At 39.9% G+C, this 12,540-nt stretch overlaps 1 long non-coding RNA gene across 1 annotated transcript in view; it reads right to left on the bottom strand.

Moving 5' to 3' along the window:
• The window catches only part of LOC129393830 (uncharacterized), a 59,119-nt gene that overhangs the window by 33,222 nt on the left and 13,357 nt on the right, over nt 1-12,540 (bottom strand). Inside the window, exon 2 of the long non-coding RNA XR_008620909.2 lies at nt 5,830-5,894. This is a non-coding gene — a long non-coding RNA (uncharacterized LOC129393830). The remainder of the gene's footprint in view (nt 1-5,829; nt 5,895-12,540) is intronic.

Genomic DNA, 12,540 nt, shown 5'->3' with positions numbered 1-12,540 from the left:
ATTCCTCCTGCATTCCACATTTCTAAATCTTTGTGAATGCAAAGTAATTGAGCTGCCTGTTACTCCACCTTTAGCTCTACTGACTGATGTTCTTAGGGTCTCATCTTCCACCCCCAACCTGTTTATCAAGAACTGCCTTAAGCATAGGTATTTCCTTTGTACATATCATGCAGTAGATACAGTTCCCAGTGGTTCTCATGAATTCTTTAATATTGAAGTATGTTAAAAGCAATCTGATTAATTATTTTATCATTTGAACTTTTACTCCGGCTGCAGTTTTTCTATAAATCCACATTTTCACACTTCAGGCTGCAAAAGTAATACAAGAGACCGTGAGCCCCTAGAGAGCAGAGATCAAATCACTTTCATTGTTATACTCACAGCATTACCCAGTCTGTGGATCAAAAAATGATATACATTTGTATTTCATTGTCTATATATATATTTTTTTTTTGTTTGTTTGTTTGTTTTTGAGATGGAGTCTTGCTCTGTCACCAGGCTGGAGTGCAGTGGCGCAATCTCGGCTCACTGCAACCTCCGCCTCCTGGGTTCAAGCGATTCCCCTGCCTCTGCCTCCCGAGTAGCTGGGACTACAGGTGCATGCCACCATGCCCGGCTAATTTTTTGTATTTTAGTAGAGATGGGATTTCATCATGTTTGCCAGGATGGTCTTGATCTTCTGACCTCGTGATCTGCCCGCCTCAGCCTCCCAAAGTGCTGGGATTGCAGGCGTGAGTCACCGCGCCTGGCCATCTATATCTTTCTAGTAGGAATGAAATACCTTTTTCTGGGAGAAGGCTTCAAGCCTGGTGTTCATTTGCAATTAGTAGATATACAGGTGTGGAATTTCTTCACTATCATGTCAGTAAAGCAAATGATTCCTTTTGGCCTCAACTAGATAAAGGCCCAAATGATATCTATTCCACTGCATAATCCCGGGAACTTTTGAACATCACAAGTAATTCTCATTCTTTTCACTCCACAGGATTTGGTTTATAACTTTGTGTTGTTGTAGTTAACCTCCTTGATATTTGATTTTTCTGAGGCATAGTAAATAAGTTCAATTTCTTTTTCCTTCTTTTTAGGAAAATATATTTTTTATTGTTACACCAGCAGTGATACAAAAAGTCTAAACAGAAAAGTGTTCTTTTTTGTTTTAAACTTTTATTTTAGGTTCAGGGGTACATGGGCAGGCTTATTACATAGGTAAGCTCATGTCACAGGGGTTTGTTGTAACAGATTATTTCATCACCCAGGTATTAAGCCCAGTACCCAGTGGTTATTTTTTTCTGCTCCTCTCCCTCCTCCCACCGCCCACTCTCAAGTAGACCTCAGTGTCTGTTGTTCCCTTCTGTGTGTCCATGTGTTCTTATCATTTAGCTCCCACTTATAAGTGAAAGCATGTGGTTTTTGGTTTTCTGTTCCTGCATTATTTTTCTAGGGAAAAATAACTTCTATTTCTACCATGTTTAACATTGTGACTACAGTTATTCCTCCCAGTGGGGAATTCCTGGGAGAAGAAAAGATAAAAGAAATGGTTTCTGAAAGGGAAAGGTGACATTCTTTTCTCCATAGACATGTTATTTTTAGAACGGCAGATGTCTCTTTTGTTTCATACACAATTTTGTTCAAAAAATATTTGTGACCGGGCACGGTGACTCATGCCTGTAATCTCAGCACTTTGGGAGGCTGAGGTGAGCAGATCCCTTGAGGTCAGGAGTTTGAGACTAGCCTGGCCAGCATGGTGAAACCCTGTCTCTACTAAAAATACAAAATTAGCCAGGCGTGGTAGTGGGCACCTGTAATCCCAGCTACTCAGGAGGTGGAGGCAGGAGAATTGCTTGAACCTGGGTGGTGGAGATTGCAGTGAGCCAAGATTACGTCACTGCAACTCTTCTGGGAGATAGAGCAAGACTCAGTCTTAAAAAAAAATTATAATAAAGAGTCTGACGTCTGACTCTATGTTTCATCCTGACATCTTTTAAACCTTGCCTCTTCTTCTTTCCCTCTGTCCCACATACGGAAAACTGATTACAAAAATAAAGCCCAGGTGATGTCTCCTTTGGTACCAGTAGGAAGTTCAAACAATGCATAGGAACCCTTGACTTAGTCTCACTCCCCAGTCACCATAAAAACCCCAACCCAAACCACTTTCTCTGCTTTCTCAACACATTTTTGGGCCTGCTTGGGAGCCACTTCTTTCCCCAGAAAGCCTTATTATGTGAGTATTAAATCTTTTCATACTCTCTTGGTAGGGGGTAGTTTACAACAAATTTCTGGTGAAGATCTATCTTGATTCTACAGAGTGTCCACAACAATTTAATTCAATATTTAATGCATACGAAGAAATATTTATATGTTTATGTATATGTTTACAATAGAAAAGTAGCTGTCTTAGTCTGTTTCTGCTACTATAACAAGATGCCTTAGGGTGGGTAATTTGTAAACAACAGAAATTTATTTCTTACAGTTACAGAAACTGGCAGGTCCAAGATCAAGGTGCCAGTAGATTCAGTGTCTCGTGAAAGCTGCTCTGTGCTTCCAAGACGGTGCCTTGGTGCTGTTACCTCAGATGGTGGAAAGGACAGAAGCTGTGCCCTCATGTAGCAGAAGAGAAGGAAGGACCAGGCAGCTCTCCGAAGCTTCTTTTAGGAAGTCTTTAATCCCAGTCACAAGGATGGAGACCAGATGACTTAATCACTTCCCAAAAGACTCCGCCTCTTAATATCACCACAATGGGGATTAAGTTTCAACGTAAGGATTTGGGAGTGACACAAACATTCTTAAGCCATTGTAGTAGCAATTATATACAAAAAAACCTCTAGAAGTATCATAAGAAATAGAACATTATATTTGCATTGCTTCTCCCTGATTTCATGCTTCACTCTCCCTAAACCTATCCCCACTGCAGCTCATCAGGGTATTAATTAGCCTGAGTTTGTTATTTATCACTCCCTTTGTTTCACTTTATGGTTACATTTTTAACACAGATGTAAGTATTTATTTATTTGACATGGAGTTTCACTCTTGTTGCCCAAGCTGGAGTGCAATGGCACGATCTGGGCTCACTGCAACCTCTGCCTCCCAGGTTCAAGCGATTTTCCTGTCTCAGCCTCCCGAGTAGCTGGGATTACAGGCATGCGCCACCATGCCTGGCTAATTTTGTATTTTTAGTGGAGATGGGGTTTCTTCATGTTGGTCAGGCTGGTCTCGAACTCCTGACCTCAGGTGATCCACCCACCTCGGCCTCCCAAAGTGCTGGGATTATAGGTGTGAACCACTGTGCCTGGCCAGATGTATTTATAAATTGTGTGTGTGAGTTTTTTTTGAGTTGAGGTCTTGCTATGTTGCCCAGCCTGGTCTTGAACTCCTGGGCTCACAGGATCCTCCTGCCCCAGTCTCCTGAGTAGCTGAGGTTACAAGCATGTGCCACCATGCCTGGTTTATGTTTACTGATTCATTATAACTGAAATCTTATGGTATATACTATTTGGGGACTTTTTCTTCTCAATGTTGTCTTTGAAAGTTTTCTTCACATTGATTTATGTAGCTGCATGCATTCATTGTCTCTACCATATTGTATGTCCATTGTCCGTAATTTACAAATTATCCTTTCAGTGGACATGTTGGATTTTTCCCCTTATCTTTTAATCTTACATACAGTATTACTATGAGGATTCTCGTACATGAGCTCTGGTGAAAATGTGCAAGTTTCTCCAGCATATATGCCCAGGAGTGGAATTTCTGGATCATACAGTATGCGCAGCTTTAACACATTTGATGATGACAAATCGATGTTCAAAGAGGCTATAAAAATTTACATTCTGTTTTCATACCTAACCATTTGGATAAACAATTCTCCCAGCACCATTTGTTGAAGGATTCTTAACCTACTGAGCCACAATATCACCTCTGCCATAAACTAAGCTTGCATACGTATGTGGTTTCTGAGTTCTCCATTCTGATCTATTTATTAGTCTGTTTTCATCTGTTTCTGTACAAGTGCAATGCAGGCTTATGAATATAGCTTAGTTATAAGCTTTGATATATAATAGAGTAAGAACCCCACTTTATTCTTTTTCTTTAGTCGTATCCAAACTATTCTTGACCCTTTGTTCTGTAAAAATTTTAGACATAACTTATTGAGCCACTGACCCCCAAAACCCAAAATGTGTTAAGCTTTTGATTGGCATTGAATTGAATCTATAAATCAATTTTAGGAAAACTGATATCTTTGCATTATTGAGTCTACATATGTATAAACATGGCATAACTCCCCCTTTAAGGAAGTCTTCTCCAATGTCCTTCAGTAAAGTGTTACAGTTTCCCCCCAGGAAAGGCTTGTACATTTTTGGTTTTATTTATTCCTAGCTGTCTTATTTTTATATGCTATTGTAAATGTAATCTTTTTTAAAATTAAGCATTATGTTTAAATTATCTGTGGATTTGATGGTGCTTGATGCTTTATATATAAAAGAACTGACATGCATGTCTTGGTTTTGATTCAAAATACAGTAACCTTGCAAGAATCCCTCATTAATTCCAATATTTTACTAGAAATTATTTTGGTTTTTATCTGCACCTCTGAAAAATAACGGTTTTTCCTTTATTTCCTTTCTGGTCCTTGTAACTTTTAATTTTTTTTTTTTTTTTTTTTTTTTTTTTTTTTTGCTTTTTACTGGCTAGAATTTTCAAAACAATGTTCTATAGCAATGTCTTCTTCCTGATAGTAAGAGAAGGTTTTTACCATTATGTATGTATGTAGACTTCTGTAGATACTTTACACTGGCTAGTGGCTATCCTGAGAGTGCTCCTTGGTTGCCTGACAATGCACTGTCTAGGACTGGACAATGCACTATCTAGGACTGGGAGCACTGCCTCTCCCCAGCTCAGCAGGAGGGAGTAAGGCTGAGCCCAGCCTGAGGACTGAAGGTGCTACTTCCCTGAGATGCCTGAATACAATTTCCCCAAGATCACCAGTAAAAATGAAAACATATGACCACACAAACACATAAACATAAATGTTCACAGCAGCATTATTCACAATAATCAAAAAGTAGAAACAACCTAAATGGCCATCAACTGATAAATGGATAAATGAAATACGGCCTATTCGTACAATGGAATATTATCGATAAAAGGTAATGAAATACTGATGACACATGCTACAACATGGATGAACTGCAAAACCATTATGCTTAGTGAAAAAAGCCAGTCACAAAACACATATTGGATGATTCCAATTACATTCAATGTCAAAAAATGGATTTATAGATATAGCAGATTAGGAGTGGAAATAGAGAGTGGCTGTAAAGGGACATAAGGTCTCTTTTTAGGGGGACGGACATGTTCTAAAGTTCAGGTGTGATAAAGGTAAAATTAGGTTATTGTGCAACACTGATAATATACTAAAATTCACTGAATTATACACTTAAAACACGAAAATTTATGGAATGTAGATTATATCTCAGTGAGGCTGTCTTAAAGACGGATCAATAAAAGCAGCCAATGTTCCATGACAACTGATTGGCTGGCATCTAACCCTAGACCTCTTGGTGTCTAGGTCCTGACTGCTTATTTGCTGCATACATGGCTGCTCTGATGCTTGCATAGAGAGTAGAATAGCAATGGGGCTGGGCATTATCACAAATCACTGAACAGCTAGTATCTACCCATTGCTTGCTACATAAGTCCTAATTGTATTTCCTGCACTAAAAGCCACTCTCTGTCTTACACAATAAGCCTGTAGCAAGGCTACAGAATACCCATCTCCCTTACACTCAGAGCAGAGCCACATCTCTATCCAAGAATGCTCTGGCCCCTACTTACCTCTGCATTGGATTACGAGACAATGGAAGAATTGGACCTTATCTTGAAATATTCCAGATTCCCCCCTGCACAAAAAATAAAATAAAATCTGTTTTATATACCCATATCAGATAGCCATCATGGTGTTTATCGTCACCTACTTCTTCTAATCCTGGTCTGCCCACAGTTTCTACGAGATGGGTGTTGAATAACTGAATGTTTCTTTCCCCATATATTGAGGTGCATATCCTATATTTCTCCTTTAAAAATGCTAATGTGGTGAATTACATAAATTAATTTTCTAATGTTAATCCAACCTTCCATTCCTGAGACAAGCCCAGCTTGGTCAATGTAACAGATACTGTTGGTGCCCTGCCTAGATCCCCTGGGATCCTTTTTACCGGCTTGTGCCCATTCCCTAAATGCTACAGTGATGCTGCTAATAGCTCACACCTGCCTCATTCTCAGGAGACACACCCCTGTTTGATTGGAATTGCCTCACCAGAAGGTGCTTACAAGTTATACCCTGCAGTGATCCTGGGAGGTATCTCTAGTAGAGAGACCATGTGGGGGTCTCTGGCAAATACCAGTAAGAAGATTATAGTGCAGGCATCAACCAGCCACAGTCTTTGGCTACTACAGTGCTGACGTAATGGGCTCATGAATGGAGTAGGCATAATGGTAGAGATGAAGGCTATGCATGGGCACAAAAGCAGGCCATCCCTCTCACCATAGCTGACCTAGCTACTGCTGCCACCCTACATGTCAATGACGGAGACTAACGCTGAGTCCTTACTAGTGCATGAATCTCTGAGGAGACCAACCAGCTATTAGTGACACTTGATTACTTAAGACCCCTTGCACCCTAGAAAGTGCAGCAATTCATTTTGACTAAAATTGACATGTTTTCTATGTATGAGTTTACCTTTTCCTGCCTGTACTGACTTGGCTAGCACCTCCGCTCATGGGCTCGTAGAGTATCTGATTAACTAACATAGGATCTCTCATATACTATTACTTCAGATTCAAGGAACAAAAGTTATGACAAAAGAGGTTCCGCAGTGGGCAAATAGCTGTGTAATTTGCTGATCTTACTGCATCCACATTGTCTGTAACACAGACAATAAGAGTCTACCTAATAGAGTAGTGGAGTCTTCTATTCCACTATCTTGCTTCACCTCTCAGGACACTAGCCTGATAGAGTAATGGAATGGCCTCTAAAAAATGCACTTGAGGCCACAGCTTGGGGATGTTGTCCTACAAAGATGAAGCACCATCCTTCAGGATGCAGTATACAAATTAAATCAGAGGTTTGCAAATAATGGTTCTTAGGCCAAATATGGCTTGATGCAGTTTTTATCAACAGAATTTTATCGAACACAGTTACCAGTCATCATTTATATATTATCTATGGTTCCTTTTATGCTACATCAGCATAGGTGAGTAGCTGTGACACAGACCATATGCTGTACAAAGATTAAAATATTTACTGTCTCACCCTTTGCAGAAAAAGTTTGCCATTCTTGCATTAAACCAGTGGTCCTTATGTAACTCTTTTTCTCAATAAAATATGGAGTCTCAGAGCCAAGGGTTGGGAGGTAGGATGGCCCTGTGCCAGCAACCCACTTGGGAAAGTTTTGCTTTCAATTTTGAAACTCTAGCTCTTTAGTTTAAGAACTAGAAGTGCTGGTTTGTAGAAGGGGGACTGTTTCTACTAGAGGACATATTAATGGTTCCACTAATCTTAAAGCCATGGCTGCCACTAACCATTTTAGGTCCATTGTGCCAGCACACCAGCAAGACATGAGTTACCGTACTTGAAGGGGTAGTTGTCTTCGATAACCATGAGGATTCATGATAATTATTATGCTACATAATGGTGGCAGGGAAGAGTATATTAAGCACTCACATGAGCCACTTGGGGTATCTCTTGGTAATGCCAACCCCTATTTTAACTGTAAGTTGGCAAGTAGAGCAACTACGGTCAGATAAGTTCATGGTAACCAAAATCTCATCCCCCTCAAGAGACACCACCAGGCAAGACACCTAGACCAGCAGAAGTGCCAGCTAAGGGTGAGAGAGAAAGAGAATGGGCAGTAAAGAAAGGAAACAGTATCAGTTCTGATCTCAGGACCAACTGCAGCAGTGGAAGCTATAAGCTTCATCACACTAACTAGGAACCCATCATAGTCCTAAAAGATACAATCCTGAATATTGAAATCCCAAAAAGAAAAACTCCTATAAGTCCCAAATCCCCAAAGTCACAACCTTGAAAGATCAAAATCCTAAAAATACAATTCTGGAAAAAATAATAAAAAATTCCTTAAAGTATATTTATTTATATTTTTAAAAAAGGATTTGAGAAACATGAAACATGAAAACATGAGAGAATACTTCATTAGCCACTTTATACAATAAAATAAGCCATAAATAACATTTTTGCAAGTAAAAACACTCAGGTTACCTAATGATGGGTACACTAATGACAGTCACAACATATAACCTAGGTAAAGAAATAGCTTATATAACTGCAGTAATATGAAATATCGTGATGGACAACCTAAGTCTTTTGACGAGACCCCAAAGAGCCAAGATCTCAAGAAATTTTATCTTTCACAAATGTAGATGGGCAAAAAGGGCATCTCATTTATTGCGGAGCTTTCAATGATTTTATGTACACGCACAATGTTTGCACGCAAAGTCAACATTGTGATAATGCATCTTTGTGGAGTAAAATTTGCAAAAACTTCATAAAATAAATTAGAACTCTAAAAGTCTTTACACAATTTATACCTCCAGTATTGGAAATGATGCGAAGATATAACAGCATGGCAAACTTTATTTGTTTTTTGAGACAGAGTCTCGCTCTGTGGCCCAGGCTGGAGTGCAGTGGCGTGATCTCGGCTCACTGCAACCTCCACCTCCTGGGTTCAAGCCATTCTCATGTCTCAGCCTCCCTAGTAGCTGGGATTACAGAAGCCCGCCACCATGCCTGGCTAATTTTTGTTTTAGTAGAGATGGGGTTTTGCCACGTTGGTCAGGTTGGTCTTGAACTGCTGACCTCAGGTGATCTACCCGCCTTGGCCTCCCAAAGTGCTGGGATTACAGGCATGAGCCACTGTGCCTGGCCATCATAGTAAATTTTTAAAAATAATGATGACAATTTAAAATAGCAGGGAAAAAACTAAAAAAAAAAAAAAACTAAAAGGAAAATTAGACAAATGAAACAGTGTATTACAGGAATAGATTATGGGTAATTGCACAGAGGTAGTTCATAAGAGCTGGCCAACTTCCATGATCATTATGTTTTGAAGTCTTGCATCACAATAAATAGCTGTTTTTCTTCTCTTAGGGCATGGCTCTCCTCAGAAAACACACTCACATTTTCTATGTGGTGCTGCTCTTTTTGAAATTCTCTTTGTGTTTCAATATACATGAACATAAGCATTCCCTTTGAAACTTCCCATCTTCCATGCCATGCTTCCATGTTGTTTTAGGCACTCAGAAATCCATTTCCCATGCACTTGTATACAGACTACAAATCTGGCAGAAACAACACTTGTGATCGAATAGCAACACCCTTGCATAAAGTGTCTTCTTATCCTACCACGCTCATAATTATTTTTGAACCAGTCAATAACTTCACTATATTCTTCAGGTCAATTCCAATTTAACTTATTAAAGCTTCTGGTATGTCATTGGCTGGAAGGAAGGCCAATGCAGGCAAATGACATATTTTTTTTTTCTTTTGAGACAGGTTCTTGCTCTGTCACCCAGGCTGGAGTGCTGTGGCTCCATCACGGCCCACTGAAGCCTTGACCTCCTGGGCTCCATTGATCCTCCAACCTCAGCCTCGAGTAGCTGGGATTACAGGCACACATCACCATGCCTGGCTAACTTGTATTTTTTTGTAGAGATGGGGTTCTAGCCATGTTGCCCAGGCTGATCTCAAACTCCTGGGCTCAAGCATTCCTTCCGCCTTGACCTCTCAAATTGTTGGGATTACAGACGTGAGTCACTGCACCTGGCCCAAATGACACATTTTTAACTGAAGTTTTCATCTTGCAGTATCACATGGCCAATCCACTCATCTGAATTTTCTGCCAAATGCTTTGGGCTGAATGAAAAAAACAAACTTTATTGGTAACACTTTGAAATTCACTTTTAGAAGATTTGATTGCACTTAATTCCAAATCTGCCATTATAGTTTGGAGATTAAATTGAAATTCATTTTCTGCTCAGGGGCAGTGGTTCATGCCTATAATCCCAGCACTTTGGGAAGCCAAGACAGGTGGATCACTTGAGTCCAGGAGTTCAAGACCAGCCTGGGCAACATGGCTAACATATTTTGTAGAGGATACAATTTTTTGTATCCTCTACAAAACATACAAGAATTTAGCTGGGCATGATGGCCTGCCCCTGTAGTCCCAGCTACCCAGGAGGCTGAGGTGGGAGGATTGCTTGAGTCTAGGAGGTCTAGGCTGCAGTGAGCCAAGATCGCACCACTGTACTCCACTCCAGCCTGGGTGACAGAGGGGTACCCTGTCTCCAAAAAAACAAACAAACAAAAAAAAAACAAAAAAAAAAAAAAGGAAAAGGAAAAAGAAATCCGTTTTCTTCTGTGAAGTCCACCAAATCTTTAAATAAGTGTTTACTTCACTTTTCCAGTCATTAATATGTAAGTAGGTGGATAAGTTTTAGTATTTTCTGATCCAACAGGGTCATGAATTGTATCTAGTTGATAAAAAACAATGGTGACAGTTTTGAAGTACCATCCATTAGCCAAAGTAAAACGTGCTAGTTTTTCTGTTAGATTCAGTGATAAATATAAAAAGTCTATCTTCTTTGACAGTCAAATCCCTAATCAAGAATAGTTCACCATTTCATGTATTTTGTAAGATGTGGTGGAACCTCAGTATCAGTTAGTGTCTTTGGTTTAGAAGGTTATTAAGGTTGTTAAATTCTTTTAATTCTCTGACAAAGGATATTTTTTGAAGGGAAGCATGGCACTATGTGTGAAGGGGCAGAAGTCATACACGATTGAATCATTTGACAAGGAAGATTTCTTCTATGTTCCACTTAGAGTTTCACTCCTTCTATGATCGTTGAAATACTTGCTGCACTTGTATTTTGAGAGAGGTTGTGGTCTACACATTTTCTAGCTATATGCTGTCCATTTGAAAGTCTGGTTATTGCTCAGTTGTTGCAATTAAGTGATTTTCTGCTTTCAAAGCACCAATTAGAATTAGCTTTTAAATTTTTATCTTTCAACATTAAGTAGCCTCATACACTTAACTTATCACAGCCTTATTTCAAGGGAACAGTTTCACAGATCTCTTCCATTGTGTTGTAAGGAATATAGTAAGAAGGAATGATACTCAGCTTCCCCATTACCAAATCTACATTAGTCAGGGTTCTCTAGACAGAACCAATAGGATCTGGATGTAGATATATGAAAGGTGATTTATTAGAGGAATTGGCTCATGCAATTATGGTGACTGAGGAATCCCACAACAGGCCATCTGCAAGCTGGAGACCTTGGGATCCTGATGGTGGGGCTAAGACCAAGTCCAAAGGCCACAGAACCAGACAAGCCAATGGTGTAACTCTCCATCAGAGGCTGAAGACCTCAGGGCCCAGGGGACTGCTGGTATAAGTCCTGGAGCTCAAAGGCTGGCAAGCCTGGAGTTCTGATGTCCAAGGCAGCAGATGAAAAGTCTGTCCCAGGTCTCAGAGAGAGTCCAATTTGCCTTCAGTATTTGTTTTCTTTGGTCCCCTCACCTATTGGATGATGTCCACCAACACTTCCCCACCTAATCCATTCAGGCTCACACTCTATCTCCTTTGGAAACACCCTCACAGATACACCCAAAATAATGCTTTACCAGGTTTCTAGGTATTCCTTAATCCAGTCAAGCTGACACCTAAAATTAAGTCCACCAGTCCAATCCTTGTCAATTTGGCACCCATAGACATATCTTTAAACAAGACTTAATTTCCAAATAAAGACAATAGCATGTCTCTATTTGGTTTTAACATGTATGCAACTGTCCTGTGTTTGTGATTTTCAGGATTTTAGACATTAGGGATTTAGACTTTAGGGATTTTGATCTTTCAGGATTTCAATATTCAGGATTATGGCATTCAGGATTGTATCTTCTGGGATCATATTCCAACTCCCTACTAACTTTCTATTTTAAGATTTCCTAGAAATTGTAATCAACCAGAATCCTGGAGAAGTAAAAGCATGAAAGGAACCTAATGTGTGAGGGAAGTGGACCTGAGTGATACAAGGAATGAAGCATAGCAGACAACGCTGGTGTTCTGTCCAGATCTCCTGGGTTTCCTTCCATTGGTTCACCATGGCCATTCTCCAGCTGCTGCAGGTTCTGTTGCTAACAGCTCACACCTGCAATAGTCTCAGGAGGATTGCCCTTGACAGATTGAAGCAACATCACCAGGAGGTGTCTGGAAGTTATGCACTCATCTCTGTAACAGCCTGTAAACAATGACTGACTGATGCTTGATATGGAGGTACAAAAAAAGCCTAACTCCCTTGCCACCAGGTAGGAATGATCTCTCAGTATTTCGGAGCTCCTGGACATTTCAGGCTAATGCTACAGCTGAAACTACAGACTTGCTTCCCTTGACCTCTTCTGTTTTCCTCATTCCCCCACAGATTTCTCAGGTAATCATGCAATTTCTCTCTTAATAAAATGCTTGATTATCTGT

This window comes from Pan paniscus, chromosome 15 (genome assembly GCF_029289425.2).
Source record: "Pan paniscus chromosome 15, NHGRI_mPanPan1-v2.0_pri, whole genome shotgun sequence".
Lineage (NCBI taxonomy): Eukaryota > Metazoa > Chordata > Mammalia > Primates > Hominidae > Pan > Pan paniscus.
Note: the sequence above shows the minus strand (reverse complement) of the source record. Positions and strands in the feature narration are given on the sequence as shown.